The sequence below is a fragment of the Panthera tigris genome, chromosome B3 (assembly GCF_018350195.1).
Source record: "Panthera tigris isolate Pti1 chromosome B3, P.tigris_Pti1_mat1.1, whole genome shotgun sequence".
NCBI lineage: Eukaryota > Metazoa > Chordata > Mammalia > Carnivora > Felidae > Panthera > Panthera tigris.
In genome coordinates, this window is record NC_056665.1 from 38889057 (window position 1) to 38915604 (window position 26548).

Sequence of the window (26548 nt, forward strand, 5' to 3'; positions counted from 1 at the left end):
AATTTCATGTATTTTTAATCCCTATAAAAATTCAAATAATGCAGATAAAATGAAAACCAATCCATTTCCTTGAGGTAGACACTTATCTATTCAATCCCAGCTTTAGGGCATTTGCAGCCTCTGGCAAAGGAATTCTCCTTTAAACTTGGAGATTCACAGTTTGTTCTGGGATCGCACACTCTTCGTTGGGTAGAAGCCACTGTTCTTCCACGCACTCAGCGAAGACTTATGAACTGTACCAAAAGCATGACATACAAGCGTCCCATGTAATTTCCACAAGTCAATGGAGTCAGGCATTATTACTCCCATTTTACAGATGATGAGACAGGAGTAGGAAGGTTAAGTGGCCAAGGGTACCCAGTTATTAAGTGGTAGAATCAATACTCAAGCCAAGAACTGGCTGAATCCAAAGCAGGCTCTTAACTCATTACTGTGTTATTCACAGATGAATAAAATATAGCTCTTGTATCTAAGGACTTTACAGTCTCCTTCTTGAGCTCTAGTTAAGGCGGTTTAACCAGCCGGCTGGGAACATTAGCGCTTCCTATTGTTAAAAAAAAATTCAAGTAAATGTAAAGATCAAATTGGCTGTATTTAAGGATTTATGAATCACACAGCATCCCATCTAGCAAACAGAAAAGGAGCTCTGAGGAGCTGTACAAAATGGAAGGGTTTTTAGGACAAAGGGAAGTGGAAAAGGAAGTTCTGAACAAGAGTGGATTGTTTCTGGCAAGGTTACCTTCCCTTAGAGGAAGAGTTGGGGGATCAATCATGCGGAACACCTCGCTAGAGTGGATCAAATAATTCCAGAAAGACTGGCTAAGGGCACATTCCTGGGAGAGGCAGAGACCAATTAAGTCTTGGTTTGTTGTCCTGGGGGCAGTTTGGGGCCTATTGTTCCTTTCTTTTTTTCCCCCCTCTCCCCTCTCAAGTGAAACATGTGATCAAAATTGAAGCCATTAGCGCATGCTCTGTGCTTCTCACAGCTTTTGCTGATCCTCTGTGTGATTTTCACAGGTTGGGATGGTTTTTTTTGCTGGATCTCCGTGGTAGTCACAGGTCATGACTCCAGGTTCACAGTTTTCTAGATGGTCGTTTCCTTCACTCCTTTTCTGGCGTTCTGGTCTTAGGGAGATCATTTGCTTGGTGGTTAGTCGCTGTTACACCTGCGTTTAAAGCTTTGGAGGGAACATAGTGTACTAGGGAGACCACTGTGATTATTATGAGCAGAATAATTCCCAGTGTTTGGAGTGCACTTTGGAGCCATGGTCCCCAAGACCCAACCCAGTCAAAATCAAGTAAGTCAAAGAAAAACCGATTGCATTGAAGCAGGCACCTTTTAAAGCCAAAAGGCATGTATAGTGATCTTTAAAAAAAAATAATAATAATAATGTTTTATTTATTTTTGAAAGAGAGAGAGAGAGAAACAGAGTATGAGCAGGGGCGGGGGGTGGGCAGACAGAGAGGGAGACACAGAATTCGAAGCAGGCTCCAGGCTCTGAGCTGTCAACACAGAGCCCAGTGTGGGGCTTGAACTCAGGAACCCTGAGATCATGACCTGAGCTGCAAGTCAGAGGCTTAACTGAGCCTCCCAGGTGCCCCAATTTATGTAACTGTTACTTATGTAACTGTTTCAACTTCTCCTCAAGCCTTAATCCAGGACAGCAGGTGGTCCTGGTGGCCACAGCACAGATGACTTCTTGCTCAGCTGAAAGAGTACTGAGGTGTATCTTATTATCAAAAACAACCTTGGCCGCAGAGTCTAGGGATTTTTGTTGGGCAGCTTTTGTCTTAGCACATGCTGCAATATTTTCAAGAGTTAAGGAGAGGTCCCTGATCATACTCTTATTCCCATTTATTCCTAGTCAAGGAAGTAGGGCCCTGTGAAAGGAAGCAAATCCTGAATCTTGAAAGTTTCTTAGAAGGTCCTTTCTAGGGGCGCCTAGGTGGCTCAGTCGGTTAAGCGGCCGACTGCGGCTCAGGTCATGATTTCACGGTCCGTGTGTTCGAGCCCCACGTCGGGCTCTGTGCTGACAGCTCAGAGCCTGGAGCCTGTTTCAGATTCTGTGTCTCCCTCTCTCGGACCCTCCCCCGTTCATGCTCTGTCTCTCTCTGTCTCAAAAATAAATAAACATTAAAAAAAAAAAAAAAGGTCCTTTCTAAGTTGACAATGTAAATTCAGGGGAGTGGGGTGACTTAGTTTGAATGTAAATGGTTAGAGGCACAGTTAGGTACCCTAAGAGCTATTACCCAACTCTGTGTCAGCCATCTAGGAATTCAGAGCCCCAAGGAGGATAAGAACCACCACAGACACAGATAAACCATGTTGGGGCACAAAGCATTCTTGTTAAGGTGATACCATCAATGGATTCACCCACAGGGATTGTTGCATTTGCCTGTTCAAGCCAGAACTCGGTTGGGTTTTCAGTGTATTTGGGAAGTAAATCTCCTAGCACAAAGCAGTTGTTCTAAATACCTCGTAAAGATGGGTGCTGCCGGTGAGGTCTTTTTGTGACTAGGGACAGATCTGAGTTAGGTAATCATGGGAGTGTGGGTGTGCAAATGTATTGAGATTTACATAGGTACTTGTGTCTGCTTGGGTAAAACAGTTATCATTGGTGAAAAGTAAAAACAAGGCACTAGATTTCTGGCCATTTGAGTGGAACTTGATAAGAGACTTCTAAGGCAGGAAGTGGGGGGTGGCGTCTATCGTTGTAGTGACATTGGGAATAGAAGAGAAATTGGTCATAGGAATGACCATGGGGGTTTCTAGCATCATGGACAGATTGGAGTTTTTGATGAGAAATTCAACAGTTTGAAAGGTTACCCTCCTTAGGAATGGTCTGGGAGATACAGATGATGGCACAGGCAATGCCAGAGTAATGGAAATAAAAAGAAAGGATTTCATGTTTATTTAAAATATGAAGTCTTTGGGGTGCCTGGGTGGCTCAGTCGGTTAAGCGTCCGACTTCGGCTCAGGTCACGATCTCGCGGTATGTGAGTTCGAGCCCCGCGTCGGGCTCTGGGCTGACGGCTCAGAGCCTGGAGCCTGTTTCCGATTCTGTGTCTCCCTGTCTCTCTGCCCCTCCCCCGTTCATGCTCTGTCTCTCTCTGTCTCAAAAATAAATAAACGTTAAAAATAAAATAAAATAAAGTCTTTATCTGGCATCTTGGGTGAAAGCAGTCTACTCAATGGAAGCTACTTGTCTTTCTCACCAGTTTGATTTGGAAGTTTCCAGTATCTGCCTAGGATCAGATGTCACATGGAGGCTTCTTTACCTGTGAGATGTACACCCAACCCTCAATGCCTTCTGGTTTCACATCAGTGTCAAGAGCACTTGGTCAGGTCCCTTCTTCTTTTTTATTTTAAGTTTATTTATTTTTGAGAGAGAGAGTGCACACAGGGCAGAGAGGGGGAGAGAGAATCCCAAGCAGTTTCTGCACTGTCAGTGTGGAACCTGATGCAGGGCTTGATGTGGGGATCGATGTGGGGTTCAATGGGCTTGAACTCACCACCCGTGAGATCATGACCTGAGCCGAAACCAAGTGTTGGATGCTTGACTGACTGAGCCACCCAGGCACCCCGGTAAGGTCCCTTCTCAGAATTCAAGAACTGTCTTCTAATGACATTTCCAGAATACCTAGACAGCAAGTTCCAGACTGTGACGAGCAGGACCCTTTGAACTGGGATCTTGGAAAGCTTCTTTAACCTGTTGATGACAGGCTTTAGCCTAAGACTTGAAAGATTTACAGTAACTGGTCATACTAGCATGAGGTAAGGGATCAGCAGAAAGTTGTATACCAATAAACGTTGGTTGACCGGTGACTGTCTTATGTGGGGTGAGTTTATGTTTCCCAAAGGCTGTCTGGAAGTACTCAGCAAGACCAGAGGCAATACTGAGGCCAACAGAATCCAGGACTTTCAGCAAGTTTAGAGATTTTTAAGTTTGAAGATCCCATTCATTCTCTCGACCTTGCCTGATGACTGAGCGTGATAGGAACCGTGATAATTCCAAGAGGTTGCTAAGGTTTTTGTTAAAGCTTGTAGTTTTGCCCACTGAAATGGGTGCCTTGATCACTGGAGATTGTGGAAGTTATACCCCAAGTGGGAAACATGTTTTCTAATTTCTTTGCCACTGTGAGGGGATCTGCCTTGCGGCAGGGTAAGGCTTCAACCCATCCGGAAAACGCACAGACAATAACAATGACGCATTGATAACCTATACTAGGTGGCAGTTGAATGAAGTCCAGCTGTGGATGCTTTAAGGGTCTCAGCAAAGGAGTTTTGAGGCCTCTGGGAATGAAAATAGTTTTTCCAGGATCAGGCATTGGTGGTGAACCATTTTTGCAGTTTTGTAGAAGTCTCGCCACACATGTTTACTTGTAATATAAATCCCTTTAGTTGCTCCTTGGTGGGTGAAGGAGTGCAAAGTCAGAAAAACGGGATTTGCCAGGGAGCAAGGAAGAACCAAGTGGCTGTCTTGGGTGCCCCGTAGCCCCAACGGTGCATTTAATCTACAACCATTGTTTACCCATTCTGGTCTCTGATTCAGGAGGCAGACGGTAGCCACGTTGTACTTAAGAAATCAAGATGGCAGAAGTCTGGCAATGAGGGGTCGGGAGCAGAATGGATTTTACACACACATGCCACAACCTCTATAGAGTCTGTTGCTACTGCCCTCGCATGGAAATCAGCCAGGGCATTTCCGGATGCCCAGGTTCCGTCTTTTCATGCCTCAGTTTTGATGGCAGCGATTTCGGAGGATAAGAGAATAGCAGTCAGAAGTCATTTACTTGTTGTACACTTTTTAAAAAACAATATTTATTTATTTTGGGAGAAAGCGTGTGCGGGGGGAGGAGAAGAGAAAGGGAGAGAGAGAATCCCAAGCAGGCTGTGCGCTGTCAGTGCAGAACCTGACCTGAGACTTGATCCCGTGAACTGTGAGATCATGACCTGAGCCGAAACCAAGAGTCGGACACTTAACCTACTGAGCCACCCAGGCACCCCTCCTTCTTGTACATTTTTGACTGGGGCCCCCGGAAGATGTAGGAAAACCCCTTTGTTTCCATAACATCTCCAAATCGTGGATGACCCCCAAAGGCATACTGGCTATCAGTATAGATGTTAACAATTCGTCCTTTTGATAACTGGCTTGCTCCGGTAAGGGCCTGGAGCCCTGCTGGATGGATTTAGCTTGTGGCAAATTCTCTCTTTCAAGGAGCTCACATTGGATAGTAACAGCATATCCAGCTTGGAAAATCCCTTTCTCATTTTGATAGTATGACTCAGCAGCAAACGAAATGAGATCAGGATTAGTCAAAGTGGTGTCTTGCGAAGCGGGATGCGGTGTCACGAGATGGGATGTCCCTACCTCACAGTCACGGGGCTCACCTTCATCAGGCAGAGAGGTTGTAGATTAAGGACATTGCAACATTTAAGATGTAAATTAGGTCGTGAAAGCGGAAGGCTCTCGGAGGAGGAGTCCGCTTGCACAGCAATGTTCAGTCAATCCAGAGTTAAGAAGATTTAGGGCAGCCTGTCAAGTATGTAAATAAATGGCATGTCCTAAGGCTTCTGTGAACTTTGTAGCTGAGGCTATAGCCTTAAGGCAGTCGGGATGGGTGGAGAGCCATGGAGTCCAGCTGTCTGCTATCCCAGGAAGCGGGTCTGTTTATTGCCAAGTTCTCGCATAAGCATTTCCAGGGCTTGGTTTTCTCTTTCAGGCACAAAATAAGGTGAAGGGTTTTGAATAGACACAGAGATCTAAGGCACATGGTTCTCGTAGTGCTTGTTTTAGTCCTGTCAAGGCCTGCTCGTGTTTATCCTCCCAAGGCAGGGGTTCAGGGACTGACACTTCAGTAAGTTCCCGGTGTGGGGAAGCCAAGAGAGGGAAATTAGGCACCCATGCTCTACGATAGCCAGCCAGGCCTGAGATCCAAGAACTGTAAAGAGTAGGAGTAGGAGGCAATAGATATTGGCTCTTAGGGTCTGCAGGGCTGAACAAAAGTCTACAGCAGAGAACCACCCTGAGGCAGCTGGAACTCGCGACAAAAGGGTGTTTGGGTTTGGGAACGCTGGGAAACAGGGAATAACTGTCTTGTTTGTTTGTTTGTTTTAAAGATTCTATTTTTTGAGTGATCTCTACGCCCACCGCGGTACTCAAACTCACGACCTTGAGATCAAGAGTCGCATGCTCCACGGATTGAGCCAGCCAGGGGCCCTGAATAACTACCTTGTTAATACTTCTCAAGTCCCGGACAAATTGCCATCTTCCCTCTCAGGTTTCTGGACTGACAAGATTGGCACATTACAGGGGTTGGTCCAAGAAGTGAGTGTGAGGCCTTGGATGGCCTCAAATTTTAGTGGATATTGAGGCAATTGGGGCAGAGGTTTAGTTATATCTGAATTTTTATAGGCTCTGAACTTTTTATTCTCCTAATGTCAGTATTAGAAGCAGCCCGCAGATTTTGGGGCACCTTGATTACATCAGGGGACTTTGTTGAAATTCTTCCTCGTCAGTGTCAAGGACCTTGTAGGGAACATAAAAGATCAGGTTCAAGTTGGTCAGGAAATGCTAAGGTGAGGTCTCCAATGGAGGCAAAATGTCTTATCCCTTTTAATTTAGAAAGGAGATCTCTACCTCATAGATTAACTGGGCCTGAATCACATAGAAAAAAGGGATGTTTTCAGCGAAAGGTCACAGAGTCATTTGTACTGCTTGAGATAGAAACTCTCTCTGAATTTTATTAGATACCCTTACTATGGAAACCTTCTTTTCACTCGGAGGGATTTATTGTCCTAGGAGAGTGGGGTTTAAAATAGAAAGTGTAGCACCAGTAGCTACCAGAATTTGGCAAGACTTCCCATCAGTTTTCATTTTAGTTTCCCATAGGCTGCTTAAAGGGATTACTGGGAGCAGTTTATCGGAGGGGCCCTTGGAGTCCCATCAACTCTGGGAAGGGACCATATGGGGGCCTTCTTTGGGGGCAGATATGGGGGCATTTGAGCTGATGTGGAAGAATCTGTATCAGGCCTTGGAGTCCCAGTTGGTTACAATTGAGACATTGATTTCCGGCCCCGTGTTTTGGTAACGGACCCCTAGGAGGGTGTAATGCTGGAGGCCCGTGTTTTAGGTCTCTGCCCTTGGAGCTGTTGTGGCTGTAAGGCCCATGGTTTGGTGAACTTTTGTTTATGGTCTCACTTCAAAGTCCTTCCAAAGTGCTCGGCTGTGGTCATGACTGTCAGTCAAACTGGTGGCTTCCCATCCTATTTCCTGTGTTTTTTATCAATCTACCGATCTCAAGAGATAATCCATTTGTAAATAGGGCAGCTAGAGCGGGTTGTGTGACCTAGTTTATTGTCGGGAAGCTGGAAGCTGTAGGAAGAGAGCTGCCACATGGGCTTTAATGTCTGCCGTAGGTGGGGTGCCTGGGTGGCTCGGTCGGTTAAGCATCCGACTTCCGCTCAGGTCACGATCTCGCGGTCTGTGGGTTCGAGCCCCGCATCAGGCTCTGCGCGGACAGCTCAGAGCCTGGAGCCTGCTTCGGATTCCACGTCTCCCTCTCTCTCTGCCCCTCCCCCATTTGCACTCTGTCTCTCTCTCAAAAATAAATAAATAAAATTAAAAAGTCTGCCATAGGTTCATCTTTCTTTTGTTTGCCTGTTTGAATGACACACTAGTCAATGGCCCGAGATGACGCTAGGAATGGCTTTTTGGTTTTTCGTTCAGATTTTTTAATACGTTTAAGTAATCTCTGTATCCAACGTGGGTCTGAAACTTACAACTCTGAGATCAGGAGTCGCACGCTCCACCCACCGAACCAGCCGTGTGCCCCAAGGAATGGCTTGTAAAAGGTCAGTTGCTACATTGCAGAAGCACTGCAAGCTTTTACTGGTCCATGAGGGGAACATACTAAAGATTGGGGATCTCTGATGCCATCCTCAGGGGTTTTTGCCATTTTGCTTCTTGCATCTATTTTTGGGCCTTCACCAGGTCCTGCCAACATGTGTAGAAGCTCACAAAGATCTGGCAGCCCGGATCATAGGCCCCAGCGATGACTCCAGATTTTCCAAAAGCCTTTTGGGGATCCTCCCTGTGGTTAGGAAATGTCTTTAACTACAGCCCTTAGTTTGGCCTTTGACCAAGGAGTGAGAGATACCTAAGGAGGACTGCTGCCATCTTGAGTGGCTTTGTCTTAAAAGGGAACTGTGTGATTTTTTTTTTTTTTTATTATGTGGACTTATTTTGAGAGAGAGACAGACAGAGCGTGAGCGGGGGAGGGGCAGAGAGAGAGGGAGACCCAGAATCCGAAGGGGGCTCCAGGCTCCGACCTGTCAGCACAGAGCCCGATGTGGGGCTCAAACTCATGACCCGGGAGATCATGACCTGAGCGGAAGTGGGATGCCCAACCAACTGAGCCACCCAGGCGCCCTTTAAAGGGACCTGGTTAATAACTGTCTTCAGAGTGGACAGGCAATTCAGATAGAAAATCAGTAGAACATTAGTACTCAGGTAAAGGAGAACGGAAGGGGACAGTAGGAGGCATGTCAATCTTATTGTCTTTTGTTTAAGGTACCTCTGTGTCTTTAATTTTTCATTATCCTTTTGCGATGAATTTTTTAATGAAGCGGTTTTGAAATCTTGAAGCCTTTGGAGGCTTCAAGATTTTAATTAATTAATTAATTTTAATTTACATCCAAGTTAGTTAGCATATAGTGCAATAATGATTTCAGGAGTAGAATCCAGGGATTCATCCCCTGCATATAACACCCAGTGCTCATCCCAACAAGGGCCCTCCTTAATGCCCCTTGCCCATTTAGCCATCTCCTCACCCACCACCCCTCCAGCAACCATGTTTGTTCTCTGTATTTAAATAGAGCCTCTTATGGTTTGAACCCCTCCCTGTGTTTATATTATTTTTGCTTCCCTTCTGTTCATCTGTTGTGTATCTTAATTCCACATATGAGTGAAGTCATGTGATATTTGTGTTTCTCTGACTAATTTCACTGATCAGAATACCCTCTAGTTCCATCCACGTAGCTGCAAATGGCAAGATTTCATTCTTTTTGATTACTGAGTAATATTCCATTATATATATATGCCACATCTTTATCCATTCATCCATCGATGGGCATTTGGGCTTTTTCCACACGTTAGCTATTGCCGATAGTGCTGCTATAAACCCTTTATGCTATAAACATAAAGGGGTGCGTGTGCCCCTTCAAAACAGCACAACTGTATCCTTTGGATAAATACCTAGTAGTGCAGTTGCTGGGTTGTAGGGTAGTTCTATTTTTAATTTTTTGAGGAACCTCCATACCGTTTTCCAGAGTGGCTGCACCAGCTTGCATTCCCACCAGCAACGCAAAAGAGATCCTCTCTCTCCGCATCCTCACCAACATCTCTTGTTGCCTGAGTTGTTAATTGTGACAGGTTTGAGGTGGTATCTCATTGTGGTTTTGATTTGTATTTCCCTGATGATGAGTGATGTTGAGGATTTTTTCATGTGTCGGTTGGCCATCTGGATATTTTCTTTGGAAAAGTGGCTATTCATGTCTTTTGCCCATTTCTTCACTGGATGATTTGTTTTTTGGGTGTTGAGTTTGAGAAGTTCTTTATAGATTTTGGATATTAACCCTTTATCTGATATGTCATTTGCAAATATCTTCTCCCATTCTGTCGGTTGCCTTTTAATTTTGCTGATTGTTTCCTTTGCCGTGCAGAAGCTTTTTATCTTGATGAGGTCCCAATAGTTGATTTTTGCTTTTGTTTCCCTTGCCTCCGGAGACATGTTGAGTGAGAAGTTGCTGCGGCTGAGGTCAAAGAGAGGTTTTTGCCTACTTTCTGCTCTAGGATTTTGATGGATTCCTGTCTTACGTTTAGGTGTTTCATCCATTTTGAGTTTATTTTAAACTCAAAGTTTCATCCATTTTGAGTTTATATTAAAATTGGTATCCCATTCGTTATTTAATTCAGGGACCCTTGTTTTCAAGTGCACTTCTTAAATGAGCAGTCTTGTCTAATTGGAACATTCCTCATAATGGCTAGGTAATTCTAGTTTGGTTTTAGTAAGATTTTTTGCCATTTTTGTAGATATCCACAGCTTCTGGAACTGTAGTTCTCAGACATAAAATCAACAGGTGTGCCTGAAGGTGGTGTGTTCAACTTTTTAGAATTTAAAGTTCTCCTTCTCCTTTTCCTCCTCCTCCTCCCCCTCCCTTCCCCACCGTTGCCCCCTCCTCCTTCTTCTTGCTAAGTTTTTGGGTCTCTCAGAACCAAGCCAGTATCTAAGAGGGATATGCCACAGGTTTGGAGATTGTGTGGTGTTTTACAATGTATTTTCACTGCACAGAGATTTTCTTGAGGTTGGCTGGTAACCTAGTGTCAATCTAACTCATTCCATGACCAATTTATCTTTTTATTAATTAATTAATTATTATTATTATTATTATTAATGACCAACTTAGCATAGAGTCTTTGGGTTAGCCGGCAAGTGCTTTAATAGCTTTTCAGTGCTCAGCCCGCTGTCTAGTCCCTGCTTGGACATTCTACTGCTCACCTCTTTTTATATCCTTACTCTCTTCCCCAGTAGCTAATGAGCCAAGCACCCACCCCCACGTCTTCTTTAATCATGATCACAACCCCTCAAAGGAAATATGTGATTTAAAAATTTTTTTTAATGTTTATTTATTTTTTGAGACAGCGAGAGAGACAGAGTGTGAGTGGGGGAGGGGCAGAGAGGGAGACCAGAATTTGAAGTAGGCTCCAGACTTCACTCTGTCAGCACAGAGCCTGACACGGGACTCCAACTCACGAACTGCGAGATCATGACACGAGCCGAGGTCGGACCCTTAACCGACTGAACCTAAATATGTGATTTTTTTAACTTTTTTTTTTTTTAATGCTTATTTATTTTTGAGGGAGAGGGCGAGAGAGAGGCAGAGAGAATGGGGGGCAGAGGATCCAAAGTGGGCTCTGTGCTGAAAGCAGAGAGCCTGACGTGGGGCTCGAACTCACGACCCATGAGATCATGATCTGGGCAGAAGGCGGACCCTTAACCCACTGAGCCACCCACATGCCCCAAAATAAGTGATTTCTTAGAGACTGGCTCTCTGTTCACTGAATCCATATACTCTTTTCCTCTAGGCACACACATGAGCCACATTCCCAACCTCCTTTGCACATAGATAGCTGTGGCCACAGAATGTAATGACACCATTTTCCAGGCCTAGTCCGGGAAAACCTTCCATGAACACACCTCCTTCCTGTTCCATCAGCTGGATGCCGAAGCCCAGGGGATCTCGGAAGCCATCATTGAGGACAGGAGACCCTCCCCCATCAACTTGGGTCCTATAAGGGCTGTACAGAGCAGAGTCCTGCTTCTCCAATCCAGGAGCATCCACAGGGGACTCTTGTCAGGGAGCAACAAACTTTTGTTATAGCGGCTAGCGTTACCCCAACACCCTCCAGCTTTACAAAGGATATTAAGAAGTTTGCTGAAGAGCTGCCTATTTGTTCCAGCACCTCTCACTGGACATGGGACGTCCTGGTGAAGCTGCTCAAGAATTCCACAGCAGTTCTGAATTGCACACTCCTCTAGGAGGTGCATGAGCAGCAGTGGTCTTCGGGGCCGTGTTTGGGTGTGGGCTATGGTGATGCCAAGCAGTGCCACACCGGGAAGGATGCTTGGCGGCTTGCTTCTCTTTTCCGTTTTCCCTTTCCTCGTCAGGCCAAGTGCTGATGGACAGCCTGGTGCCCAGATAGCAGAACGCTGTGACAGCTTTCAGCACCGGGTCGCTGATGGAAATCCCGGCTTATGGCTCGGTTTCCCTGGCGCATGACTGCGGTCTTCGACGAGCTGAGCCCAGGGTGCTTGCACTGCAGAAGCTTTGCAGTATCGGCAAGCCTCTTTGCAGATGCAGTCCGGGAGTGCAGACATCAGCAACCACTGGATTATAATCAAAAGGTCTCATCAAAAGGTTAGCCTGGAGAGGATGGGGCATCTTTACAAAGGGCCAAGGGAATAGGGAGGTTAAATGTAAAAAAAAAAAAAAGTCTGGAAGGTGAACTCCAAGGGCTCAGTCGGTCTGTGAAGCAGGCTTTGAAATATTCTGTCTTGATTTATTTGAAATGACAATAGTACAACACGTTTGTTGCAACATCGTCAGTCCAACAATACTAAAGCACGCCAAGTCTACTCCTCCCAAGTAATTGCCATTGGTGGTAGCTGGTACGCATCTTAGAAGTCTGTCTGTCTGTCTGTCTATATTTATTGATTTAAAGATTTTATTTTTGGGATGCCTGGTGGCTCCGTCGGTTGGGCGTCCAACTCCGGCTTGGGTCGTGATCTCGCAGTTCGTGAGTTCGAGCCCTGCATAGGACTCTGCGCTGACAGCTCAGCGCCTGGAGCCCGCTTTGGGTTCTGTGTCTCCCCCTCTGTCTCTGCCCTTCCCCCACTCACACATGCGCTCTCTCTCACTCTTTCTGTCTTAAAAATAAACACTAAAAAAAAAAAAAAAGGATTTTATTTTTAATCTCTACACCCAAGGTGGGGCTCAAACTTAGAATCCTGAGATCAAGAATTGCATGCTCCACCGATGGAGCCAGCCAGGAAGCCCTTGAAGTCTTTAAATTTTACCCTAAGTTTGCAACTTCTTGAAGAGCTTGTCAATCTATGCAGTATCAGCTAATTACAGCTAATGTTTCTCAAGGTTTTACTAGGTGCCAGGCACCGCTCAAACCACTTTTCCTGTCTTCTCATTTAATCCCCCCCAAAAAATAAAAAAGAAAAGGCCTTGACTGTGATACTGTTACCCACTACATTTTATAAGCAAGGAAACTGAGGTACAGACGCGATGAGTAATTGCCCCAGGCTACACACTGGGTGAATGGTAAACCAGATTTGGAACCCACGCAGTAATGGCTCAGCCACGCCACCTTTCAGCTAGTAAGTGGGGAGAGTTACAGAATGGAGTACATTCTACATAATGGAGCATGGGTGAACCCAATTATTTTAGGTTTAGGAAATTGGAAACAAGGACATTCAAATATTGACCCTGCTGCTTTCCTGTCTTCCCTGGACCTTAGTGACTTCAGCTATAAAATGTGGCTAGCAGGACAGATGTTTCTGGGTATTGGTATTATTGAGTCGACGATTCTAAAGGGTCATGTAGGTGTCTAAAATTATCCCATTTATCTGAAGAATCAGCTTACTTTCATTTGTGTTCCATCTCAGTGGAAGAGTCATTGGAGGACAAACGGCTGGTGGGATAACTTTCCTGCTTGTATTCGGGATAATTTAATTCCCTGTATGTTAAAGGCTGTTAATCTTTGATTTTCACTTTTCCCAGCAGATACAATGGCTCCCTTTTGGCTTTCAAAACACCCTATGACTCCCCATAATCCACTTTGCAATGATTGCTCCCTGTTTAACTCTAATTTTTTTAACTCTAATTTTTTAAAGAGAAAATTATTTTGTACTTAGCAATTTATATTGCAGCAAGATTTTTACTGTACTGTTAACCTACTGACAATTTAGTCCTTCTACCACTAAGGGGCGCTGTTTCATTGATTTTTTTTTTTTTTTTTTTTTTGAGGGGGGCGGGGGTGGAGGGGGCATCAGCTGAAGTCCCTTCTGTGCTGGTACCTGAGTAATTGAAATTTGGCCTTTTACATACAACCACTAAAATGCATCCTATTATTTGCGACAGAAAAACACATAAACAAGAAACCTGAGTATTAATATCTTTATCCAAGGAGCTCAAAAGTCTGGATGCTACAAAATTAATTACAAACTAAGCTTCATTGATTAATACAGAAAAGAAAGAGAAAATCCATTATGTCTTGAAGCAGACTAGAAAAAAAATTCAGTTATTTGAATAGCCATTTATAATTCAAAAATAGAAACATTACTATTTGTCATTTATTTTTGTTTTGTATTGATGTTACTTGATGAAATTAAATTTTCCTCCATCTTGTAAGATTATTATTACTAGTGGAATACCAGTCATGGTATATAGTTATTTCACTGGGTGAATGTATTACAAGGACTTTTACTATTTATTTTACTATTTTGTTACTGCATATATTTGAGTTTGGCAAAGTGAACTCCATTTTCTGTCTTACAAGAATGGGCTATGAATTCTAGAGCCCTTTTTTTCCTTTTAATTTTTAAGTTTATTTATTTATTTTGAGAGAAGGAGGGAGGGAGAGAATCCCAAGCGGGCACCGCACTGTCACTATGGAGCCTGCTGCAGGGCTCGAACTCACCAACTGTGAGGTCATGGCCTGAGCCAAAAATCAAGAGTCAGTCGCTTAACTGAACCACCCAGGTACCCCTCTAAAGCCTTCTCATTTCAATAGAAACATTGTGAAAACATGGAGAAGAGAATAAGAAGTACTTAGCAATGACCCTAACCTCCAGGAAACCTTTCAGGTTGGGGATACATATAAATAAAGTTTTAAGTATTTCAATTTAACCGTTATTACTTAATAAAAAAGCTACATGCTCACAACTGGTTCTAGAGGAAGAAGAACGAGGGCTAAAATTTAAAGTTACATTTATTATGCTTAATTTCCTTTACGTTTTAGGAAAGGTTCAGAGCCAGCTCTCTCTGTCTGCTTGTAATCTATTTCTATTGCCACCTAACAAATTACCACAAACTCGGCAACTGAAAAAAACACTCATTTCTTGTCTCACAGTTTCTGCAGGTCAGAAGCCTGGGCACAGCTGAGTTAGGTTCTCCGCTCAGGGTCTCACCAGACTGACAAGAAGGTGCCAGCCGGGCTGATTCCTTTCTGGAGCCGGGGTCTTCTTTCCAGCTCACAGAGTTGTTGGCAGAATTCAGTTGCTTGCCATTGGAGGGCTGAGGCCCTGCTCTCTTGCTGGCTGTTAGGCGGAGACTGCTGTCAGCATCTAGAGGCCCACGCAGCTCCTTGCCACGTGGTCTCTCCACATGCCCTCTCACACTTTGAACCTTCTCACCAAAAGAACCCAGTTCCTTTTAGGGCTCACCTGATTCTGTCAGGTCCAACCTGAGGATAGGCTTTTATTTTCAGGTCAGTTGATTCAGGAACTTAATGGCCTCTGCAAAACCCCTTAATAGCAGCATCTAGATTAGTATTTGAATAACCTGGAGAAGGTGTGAGTACATCAGGGCACGGGAATCATGGGAGCCATCATGGAATCCTGCCTGCTCGTCTTAGTCCATTTAGGCTGTTATATAGCAAAATACTACAGACTGAATGGCTTATAAGCAATAGGAATTTATTTCTCCCGGTTCTGGAGGCTGGAAGTCCGAGATCAGGGAGCCAGCATGGTCCCGTGAGGCCCCTCTTCTGGATTGCAGACTTCTCCTTGTATCCTCATAGGGCAGAAGGGGCTAGGGAACTCTCTGGAGTCTCTTTTATAAGGCATTAATCCCATTCATGAAGGGTCCACCCTCATGGTTGAAGCATCTCCCAAAGGCCCCACCTACCAGTATCGTCACCCTTGGGGATCAGGATTTCAGCATATGCCTTTTGGAGGGACACGAACATTCAGACCCTAGCTTTATCATAACGATTTATAATAAACACTTGAGCTCAACAAATTATATTTAAAACTGTGGTATTAAGTATCTGAGAGCAGCATAGATGATGTTCTTAAAAAAGAAATATGAGAACCAAGATGGTAATCCAGAGGCTATACAGAAGTTAATGAATGATATGGATAATGCAATGCCGCCTTGGTTAATGCAGTCTGAGGAGGAGAAAACTCCACCAGTACAAACCCACATTCTATTAATCTTAAGTAGCACCTATTTAAATGGGCCCAGAATACCCTCAGGAATCACTGCATGGAGTCCAGCCCCTTCTGCTAACACAGGGCCAGTTTGCAGAGGGTGGTGTGTCTGGGGGGGGGGGGGGGTTCATGTGGGTAAGAACCATCTTCTTTTATTTCCCCCTTGGTTCCTAAGAGAAGTGATGCTGTCTCCCCCAGATTAGGATCCTCTCGTAAAACCCCACTGTGACAGGTGATAGGAGGCTCTGGCATTTTGTGAAGATTTGGATTTTAAATGTAATATGTCGTCATCATGGGTGCCCTCCGCTGCCATCATCAAACCTGGGAGACGGGCTGCCGGTATTTGCTGCCTTCGTCCTCACAGAATTGTGATGGGGTCAGAACCATGATTAAGGAAGCTTCTCTGATTGCAGTGTTTGGGTGGGGGAAAGCAAGAGGGTTTTCTTTTTTCTTTTCTGTTAAATCTGACGTTTTAAGAGATATCATTAAAAAATATTCTTCTGCCCAGGAGAGAAGAGGCTTGGATCTTCAATATCTTTCAGTGAAACTATAAGGCTCTTGTTATGTTTACCATTTCAGCCTTCAAGGCCTTATCTTTTCTGGCTTGGAGAACTGAAGGCGTTTTGATCCTCTTCCAGTTCTACAAACAATGTTCTTTAATCAGCTTGAGGCATCACTGTTGATCAGAGAAAAGCACTTCCTCCCTCCCTGAAGCCAGGCAGCACCTGCCAATCCCCCCTTCCAGAGGCAAGAGAGAAGGGCTGTTCTTTGAGCCCACAGAGCACTGTTATTTCAAATGTCCGTGAAACTGGGGCGCCTGGGTGGCGCAGTCGGTTAAGCGGCCGACTTCAGCCAGGTCACGATCTCGCGGTCCGTGAGTTCGAGCCCCGCGTCGGGCTCTGGGCTGATGGCTCGGAGCCTGGAGCCTATTTCCGATTCTCTGTCTCCCTCTCTCTCTGCCCCTCCCCCGTTCATGCTCTGTCTCTCTCTGTCCCAAAAATAAATAAAAAACGTTGAAAAAAAAATTAAAAAAAAAAAAAACAAAAACAAAAAACAAATGTCCGTGAAACCATAGAAAATAACCTGAAGCCCATTGCCTCCTAAGTGGACGCCGGGCATAGTGACATTTATAGACCTAAAAGCAAGGCCACGGACCCACATATCCACCAAACAGATTTGTTAATTTATGGCTGGTGCGATATTCATGATATTGAAAACACGATGTTTCACTTCCACTGGCATTAAATTCATCATCTTCGTGAAAATAGAAAAAGGATAAATAACTAAACGGGAAGTAGAAGCATATTGTTAGTCAATATTGTTGATTGCTACTGAGGAGGCTGTAATGAACCACACTCTCTTTCAAGCTACTGGTTTTAAGTTTTCTTCAATTTTAGCATAGGATATATATACAAATATGTAGGATAAATACATCCCACATACGATGTGTATATCACATCTATGTGTAATCAGTTATGATGGTCTGGGTTCTGCTGCAGTGACAAATAGCCCTCACATCTCAGCGGTTTGAATGACAGAGGTTTATTTTTTGTTCACACCAATATGACCCTCTGCTCTGTGTTGTCCTCACCAGGAGACCCAGGCTGAAGGAGGCTGCCTGTAGTGCTTCTGCAAGAGCTTGGCGCTTAAAGCTTCCAGTTGAAAACGATTCAAGTGACTTCTGCTAACACATCACTAGCCAAAGCAAGCCACTTGGTTGCTTGGTCAATTCCAATGGCAAGAGATATAGAGCCAGAATGGAGCTCATGACAGACAGACAGACAGACAGGCAGATGCATTTTTTTTTTAATTAAAAAAAAATTTTTTTTTTAACGTTTATTTATTTTTGAGACAGAGAGAGACAGAGCATGAACGGGAGAGGGGCAGAGAGAGAGGGAGACACAGAATCGGAAGCAGGCTCCAGGCTCCGAGCCATCAGCCCAGAGCCCAACGCGGGGCTCGAACTCACAGACTGCGAGATCGTGACCTGAGCTGAAGTCGGACGCTTAACTGACTGAGCCACCCAGGTGCCCCCAGGCAGATGCATTTTAAGGGAGGTCGTAAGTTGGGGAGAGGGGTGGCGGATAACTTCTATGGTAGCCAAGTGAAGAGAGTCAGCTTTGATTCATCATTGTAATATAGTTACCTCAATAAGTTTAGAATCAGTGAGAACAATGACATAGGCTATGATCAGAGAATATATTGCAGTCAATGAGAAGGATAAGTCAGATCTTTCTGTACAGACATGCAAATATCCTTAAGAAATACCGAATTTACAAAAGAGCGAGAGGCTGAATACTATGATCTCATTTATTTTAAAAGACACAAAACACATAAGTGTGTGTGTGTGTGTGTGTGTGTGTGTGTGTGTGTGCGTTAAGTGCATAGAAAAAAGCCTAGAAGGGTTGTTACTAAACAGTTACTATTCACAGGGAATACAGAGGGATTTGTGTGGCGCGTAGGGGGCCATCACCCTTTTCGCTTTACATAATCCTGCATTGTCTGCATTAATTACATCCATTTATTCATGTATTACTTGTTGTATTAGTTTCCTAGGGCTGTCTTAACAAATTACCACACACTTGGCAAAACAGAAACGTACTCTTGGAGGCCAACAGTCCGAAATCTGTCAAAACCATACTCCCTCTGAAGGCTGTCAGGAGAATCCGTCCAGCTGCTGATGGCTATTGGCATTCCTTGACCGGTGGTCACCGTCGCTCTAGTCTTTGCCTCCACGGTCTCATTGCTTCCTCCTCCTCTGTGTGTCTCCTCTGTGTGTCTCTCATAAGGATGTTTGTCATTAGATTGAGAAGCCACCTGCCCCGAATGATCTCATCTCAAGATCGTGTTTCCAAACAGGGTCACATTCACTGGTTCCAGAGATTAGGACGTAGACATATTATTTTGGAGGGGAGGGTAGAGAGCATCATTCAATCCACTATGCTTCTATAATGTGAAAAAAATTAAAGGGAAAAGATTGAAAAAAAAAAAGAAATCATTATTCGCAGTGATTACTTCTAGAAGGAAAAACTTCCAAGTTTTCTAGAGTGAACTTCTATAACGTGTATAGTCAGAAAAAAAGAAAAACAGTCAAAATGATAGAGCAATACTAGCAGCCACCATTGCAACAAAAGCAAAACATGGTCCTAACTTGCACAGACCCTGTTGACAAATGACCCTGGTAACATCAGAGAGGAATAGAAAGGTCATATCCTTCAACTCAGTGATGGAGCCCACTGGGGGGCTTAGATTGAGGGCCAGGGGTCCTACATCAGCCATGGGTACTTAGATCCCCAGAGACATTATTAGCCTTCTCTCATGCAGGGTAGAGACTTAACCTGGGAATGCTGTCCACGAGGAGCCACCACCCACCTCGCCAGAAGAGGGGAACTACTTTCCCGGTGTTGGCTTGTACAAATAAAAAAATATATATTTTTTCCCAAAGAAGCAAGGTTATTGAGTGGAGGTCATATGGGCCGGTTTCAGCTCACTGGTATGTCTTTTGTTTTTTTAAATATATCACTTCTATTTGAGAAAGAGAGAGAGAGAGAGAGAGAGCACGCGAGTGGGGGAGAGGGGCAGAGGGAGAGAGAGAGGGAATCTTAAGCAGACTCCACACCCCGCGCAGAGTACAATGCGGGGCTCGATCCCACGACCCTGGGATCGTGACCCGAGCAGGAATCGAGAGTCAGATGTATAACCGATTGAGCCACCCAGGCGCCCCCACACTAATGTCTTGTTTCATGTGCCCTGTGTATACAATTTTTTCAAGTTAGTGGCCAACTATGTTCACATAAACTTTTGGGTTTTGGCTTCTCCTTATCTGCTGTGTGGAGTAAGTATTCCTCCATGGCAGGCACCCCCGCTGGAGCCGGGGAGTGGCCGGTCCCTTTAGGTGGGACGTGCACAACCCAGTCTCTATCATTCTATATTTTCCTGACTCTCTTCGTCTCCGTGGTCCACTACAGGCATGTGAGTTTGCAAACCCCTGACGGATGGAATAAAAACTATTTTGTAGTGCAGTACATCATGGGTTAAGTGGGCTGGTACACCCTCTTGCTTCTAGGGAGAAACGTGTTCTAAGTTCCAAATAGCCAACAAATGAAGTTGAAGCACACAACCTGTTCATAAATTGGCGACTCCTCTACTGTGATGTTTTATAGTCTGCCTAAACAAGTAATGGAAAATGCATATCCATATATGCACTCAGATATCAGAAATTCAATTCCACGGGCTATTTGGGAACGAAGTTTCAAAATTCTGCAGAGAATGATTATGTCTTCTGGGTCCGCATACAGGGGTGTACGTGTGTGCATCCGTGGGAGCTTGGACGTGCTTTCCCTGCACTTGGCCAGAGCCTGTCCCAACCCCAACTGTGGGGGTTACTAAGTCACGAGCCCAAACTAGCCTCGTTATTTTTGGGGTAGAACCCGGGACCTCTACAGAATCTCCTTGCTGGGATCTGCGTTGACTTGTGGCAGGTGTTTCCAGTGAAGCTTCTGAATTTTTCTTTTATTTATGTGTTTAAAGTTTATTTATTTATTTTGAGAGTGAGAGCGGGGGAGGGGCAGAGAGAGTAGAAGAGAGAGAATCCCAAGCAGGCTCCACACTGTCAGTACACAGCCCAACCCAGGGCTTGAACTCACAAACCACGTGAGCTGAAACCAAGAGTCGGTCACTCAACTGACTGAGCCACCCAAGTGTCCCGAAGCTTCTGAATTAAAACAAAAAAATTAATCTTTATTTACTTTTGAGAGAGAGAGAGACAGAGTGAGGGTGGGGGAGGAACAGAGAGGGAGACATAGACTCAGAAGCAGGCTTTGGGCTCTGAGTTGTCAGCATCGAGCCCGACACAGGGCTCGAACTCATAAACTGTGAGGTCATGACCTGAGCTGAAGTTGCACTTAACCTACTGAGCCACCCAGGCACCCCTTCGAAGATTCTGAATTTTTAATTTGAATTGAGCCATTGAGGTGAGAGGAAGTGGGAGTGTTGCCTCATCTAGGGCTGGAGTCTTTTGGGGAAGTGGTCCTTTTTTTTTTTAATGTTTATTTATTTAGTTTATTTATTTATTTTGAGAGAGAGAGAGAGAGAGAGTGTGTGTGTGTGTGTGTGTGTGTGTGTGATCAGGGGAGGGGCAGAGAGAGAGAGAGAGAGAGAGAAAATCCCAAGTAGGCTCTGGGCTGTCAGCACAAAGCACGACTCGGGGCTCGATCTCATGAACAGTGAGATCATGACCTGAGCCGAAATCAAGAGACGTGTGCTTAACTGACTGAACCACCCAGGTGCCCGGGAAGCAGTCCTTTTCTGTATTTTCCAGAACAGATTGCTAACTTTCCAGACCTCCACGGAGACAATGTTCTTAACGCTTTCCCCCCTTAAATTGGTGAGTAATCGGTGAGCACCTCCTCTGTTCGGAACACTAGGTTAGGACAGCGAGAAAGTTGAGACCTGAACGGAGCATGCAGACCACAGAGCTTTCACCCTGATCAGGAAGTGGAGGCACAAAGAAGGGATGAAACATCAAATTAAAGCTCAGTGTCATGTGAAACAGATGAGATGCCACAGGTAACGAACCATAAATAGCCATGTGGATGGTGGAGACCCTGAGTGTATTGCATGTACCTTCAGAGAAGGGAAATATTGTTTTGGGCCAGGTGATGGCCAAGCAGTGGAGCTGGTGACTGAGCTGAGTCTAAGCAGGGCAGAAAGCGGAAACACCAAGCAGACGTGTGGCAGTGGGAACATGGAAGGTGGCTTGGGCCGTGGAGAGTTAGGTGAGAAAGGTTAAGACAGCGGGACTGTGGAGGGACTTGAATGACAGGATACTCAGTCTTGGGCTTTGTTGCCTGGACAGTGGGGACCCTGGAAAGTTTTTGAGCAGAGGAATGGTGTGATCCAACCAGTACATCAGAGGATGAATCTGGAGGTGATACCAGGATGGTCTGGAGGTAGAAGGAAATGAGAGCAGGAGGGAGGCCAGGGGGGAAGCTCCTACAGAGGAGAAATGGCTTAACCTTGGCTAGGCCAGAGGGGCTTGCAGAGAAGGGATAGATGGGGAGAGTCTTAGAGGGCTTGGTGGCAGCCAGATTGCAGTGAACGGGGAAGAGGAGAAGCAGCAACATCATGGTGGAGGGATGACCATAGGTTTGGAGCCAGAAACCAGGATGGGTGGGGTACCGTGGCCTAAAAGAGCCACATGGGGTGGGAAGTCCCCTGGGAAGTGGCAAGAGGAGCAGACTGATGGGAGTCCTGCTCTGAGGCCCTGATGGGGCCCCCGGATGCGATGACCCAGCTCCGGTGCCACATTCTCGACTGCTCGGTGGTGGTTTCCACTCGCCTGCATTTCATCTCTTTACTCACGCTGGACGGGCTCACCAGCAATGGTCACAGAGGACCTGTTGTGGACCCTGAAACCCTCGGCAGACCTCCAAGCCCCTCATGCCTTCTCCGGCGGGTGGCCGTCAGTCTCCGATCCAGCAGACCACCTATCCCGTAGCCCTGTCCGGTTGAGTAGGTGTTTTGTATCTGAACCATCTGAAAGACGTGGAGTGGTTGTTCCGGCCCATGTCTCCACCTCTGAAATTCGCCACGCTCTTTTGACTGCTTCCAGGGTTCACCACTCCCCACTATCAAAAAGTCTTATTTATTTATTTATTTATTTATTTATTTATTGGGCAGGGGAGGGGCAGAGAGAGGAGACACAGAATCCCAAAGCTGACAGTGCAGGGCCTGACACAGGGCTCGAACTCATGAACCGTGAGATCCTGACCTGAGCTGAGATCAAGACTCAGACGCTTAACCAACTGAGCCACCCAGGCACCCCCCAGAAAGTCATTTTTTTTTTCTTTAAAAAATTTTTTTAACATTTTTTCATTTTTGAGAGAGACAGATAGACAGACAGAGTGTGAGTGGGAAGGGGCAGAGAGAGAGGGAGACACAGAATCCGAAGCAGGCTCCAGGCTCTGAGCTGTCAGCACAGAGCCCGATGTGGGGCTCAAACTCACGAACCATGAGATCATGACCCAAGCTGGAGTCAGGCGCCCACTGGCTGAGCCACCCAGGCGCCCCCAGAAAGTCCTTTCTTATGCTTACTTTCCATTGCTCATATGAAGCTTTGACCTTCACCATGGAGTTCCAGTGTGCCCCTCCTTTCGACTAGGCCCCCTTGAAGTCTATGAGTTCATGTGTTTATGGGGGAGGAGCGGATAAGTCAATTAAAGGAAATACCAGCAGTGACATTATTATGTTTCTGCTGAATATTCCTTCGTCACTGCAATGCCTTCCCCAGAATGTCGGAAAGCAAAGAAATGGCACTCTGTGTGTTTGGGATTGTTGCTAAATGCAAAGACACCATCATCGAGCCACGCCTCTACTTTGGTACAATTGAGGATGTATTCAGAGTCGACCAGTCCCCTCATTCCTTTTTATTCTTCTATTCCTTTGTCGTCTTCGCTATTCCCCTGTCAGGCATCAAGTCCCTTTTCTCTGCCCTTCGTGTCCTCTCCACTTCGATCCACGTCTCCCCGCTTTGCCCCACAACCAGTCTGTACTGATATTCATTCCAGAAGAATTACCCAGCCCATTTTGTGGTGGAAGGACGAGACTGGTGACTGGTGCAGCTGTTGGAATATATAAACATGGCTCTTTCTCAGGTAGCCTCTGAGATGCCAGTCTTAGCAGCCTCATTTTAAAAACTATTTATATTCACAAAAGTCTATAATAGCATTTTTATTGTGTACGCCTGTGATTTGGGCGCATTTTTTTCCCCCATGCCAGTTTCTTATTATCGTTCAATACTGACTACAGCCTTAAATGATAATGAAAACAGAAACACTCTTTTTAAAAGGCGATGACTGCTTTCCATGTCCTTTAGTATGTATGTGCTCTCCTGCCTGAAGGGGCCGGTTTGGTGCTTAAACTGTCTGCACCTGACTCCCTCAGAGCCCGGGTTCGTATACTTGCAGCACAGACCCGTTCTTTTATGCTTCTGCAGAGAATAAATTGAATACCGGGCTATTTAGTGTGTGGGTGTCTTTCAGAGGAGACCTTAAAACCCAAAGGCGGCCTGTGGCCCCTGGGGATATTGGAATACGTGTCTTCCCGTCTTTGCCTTGGGTTCCAGAACCCGGCGTGGCCCCAGATGTCACACACTCGCCTTTGAAGAGAGATGTTTATTTGGGCCTTTCTTCCCTTGGTTCTCGTTTCTTTGCTTCCATGATGTGACCTGCTGCTTCCACCCTTTAGTTTTCCAGGGTATTACAAAAAAAAAAAAAAAAAAAAAAGTAACAAAACAGTTGCCCTGAGAGTTGAAGTGCGACAAATATAAGCTTATTATCTGTATTCCATTATTATGAATAACTCACCAACTCTCATGCCATGTGTATGATTGACTTGCAATTATGGGTTACATTTTACAGCATTTCTGAATGGTATTCTCCCCTGGCTGTTCCTTAAGCCAAGTCTGGAACGCCCCTGGGTCACATGAGAAAGGGTGGATTTTACCGACTCCACCCAGTCGTCATTGTTTTTTTTTTTTCCCCCCAAGCCTAGATATTGGATCTGTAATTATACCTTCCATTTGCCATTTTATGCCTTTTCAAAAAGGCTTTACATGTTTTTGTGCCGCTTCTCATAAAAATGCCTTTGGCACAGGCAATGCAGATACTATGGCCTGATTTTATAAGGAAGCAGGCAAAGCGAGGTTCCATGACCGGCCCAGGTTCCGACAGCCAGGCAAAGATGGACCTGGGGCTGGAACTAGACTTCCTGATTTCAGGCTGTGTGGTCTTCCCGTGGCCAGTGCATTTGTAACAAACCCAAGGCGGATTGGTCTCACATACAAGGGTGAGCAGGTTTTATGATCCTCATCTTTCGGATCAGAAAGTAGAAACTCAGAGCAGGGGGAGGGGGAACGGTGATAAATAAAAGAGGCAGGGGGCACCCGGGTGGTTTTATTTTTTTTTTAATGTATTTTTTTTTTAACGTTTATTTATTTTTGAGACAGAGAGAGACAGAGCATGAACGGGGGAGGGGCAGAGAGAGAGGGAGACACAGAATCGGAAGCAGGCTCCAGGCTCTGAGCCATCGGCCCAGAGCCCGACGCGGGGCTCGAACTCACGGAGTGTGAGATCGTGACCTGAGCTGAAGTCGGACGCTTAACCGACTGAGCTGGGTGGTTTTATTTTTGAGAGAGAGTGCAAGCAGGGGGAGGGGCAGGGGGGGGGGGGGGACAGGGGATCCGCAGCAGGCTCTGTGTTGACAGCAGTGAACTCGAGGTGGGGCTCAAACTCATGAAGTCAAGATCATGACTTGAACTGAAGTAGGACGCTTAACCGACGGAGCCACCCAGGCGCCACCCAACATATCTTTGAGCCCATATCTGAGCCATGAGCAAATCTTACTGATTCTACTTTCAAAATATATCCCAAATCAACCATTTCTCACCACCTCCGCTGCTGTCTTCCGGGGCTAAGCCTCTGTTTTCTCACACCTGAATTGCTGCAACCACTTAGTGAGGCTACACGATGGTCTCCAGGGAACCAGGCCTCCTGGGAGTCATGCCTGTCTGCATCTATAACATTGAATGCTGGCTGGCTCGTGACTCATTTTAATTAATGGAACATGGGACACGTGATTCGCTGCGTTTTTTTTGGCCTGGGCATCAAGAAGGCGTTTGTACTTCTGAGAGCCCGGAGCCGCCTGTCAGGAGTCCAGCTACTCTGCTGGACAGACTCAGTGATGAGGCCCCGTGGAGAGGTCATATGAAAGGGAGAGGCCTGAGACTGTACCGAGTAAGAGAAAGGTCCAGCAGTCAGCGTCCCAGCTGAGCCCAGCCTTTTCACTGCCCCCCCCCCCCAACGAAGGTGCCAGAAATATGAGTGAATATCATGGACATTTCAGCCAGTTGTGCCCTCATAGGACAGCAGCCTGATCCATTTCACCGGGAGCAGAAGACCCAGCCAGCTGAGCCTCAGTGACCCAGGGAACCAAGAGAGACGATAACTTGGTGATTGCTCTATGGCACCAAGTTTTGGCTTGGTTTGTTACAAGGCCGCAGTTAACTGAACATCTCAGGGGCCTCCCCACTTCCACTTTTTCTTGCCACCAGTCTATTTGCCACACAGAAGATTTAAAAAAAATTTTTTTAACGTTTATTCATTTATTTCTTTGAGAGAGAGAGACAGAGCATGAGCTGGAGAGGGACAGAGAGAGAGGGAGACACAGAATCCGAAGCAGGCTCCAGGCTCCGAGCTGTCAGCACAGAGCCCGACGTGGGGCTCGAACTCACGAACCGGGAGATCATGACCTGAGCCAAAGTCGGATGCTTCACCAACTGAGCCACCCAGGTGCCCCATAGAAGATTTTTTTTTTTTTTGTAATTTCAGTAAAATACACATATGTAAAATTCATCCTCGTAACCGCTTTTAAGTACACATAAAATTCATTGTTGTAACCATTTTTAAGTATACATTTCAGTAGTTAGGTACATTCACATTGTTGTGCAACCACCTCCAGAACTGTTTTCATCTTGCAAAACTGAAACTCTGTATCCCTTAAACAATAATTCTCTTCCCCCTTCCCTTGAGCCCTTGGTGCGTCCACCGTCCTACTTTCTGTTTCTACAAATCTGACTCTTCCAGATACCTCACGTACGTGGAATCACAGGATTTTTTTGGTTTTTTTGTGACTGGCTTGTTTCACTTAGTGTGACGTTTTCAATGTTGCAACGTGTTGTCTGCATTTCCTTCCTTTGGTTGCCTCC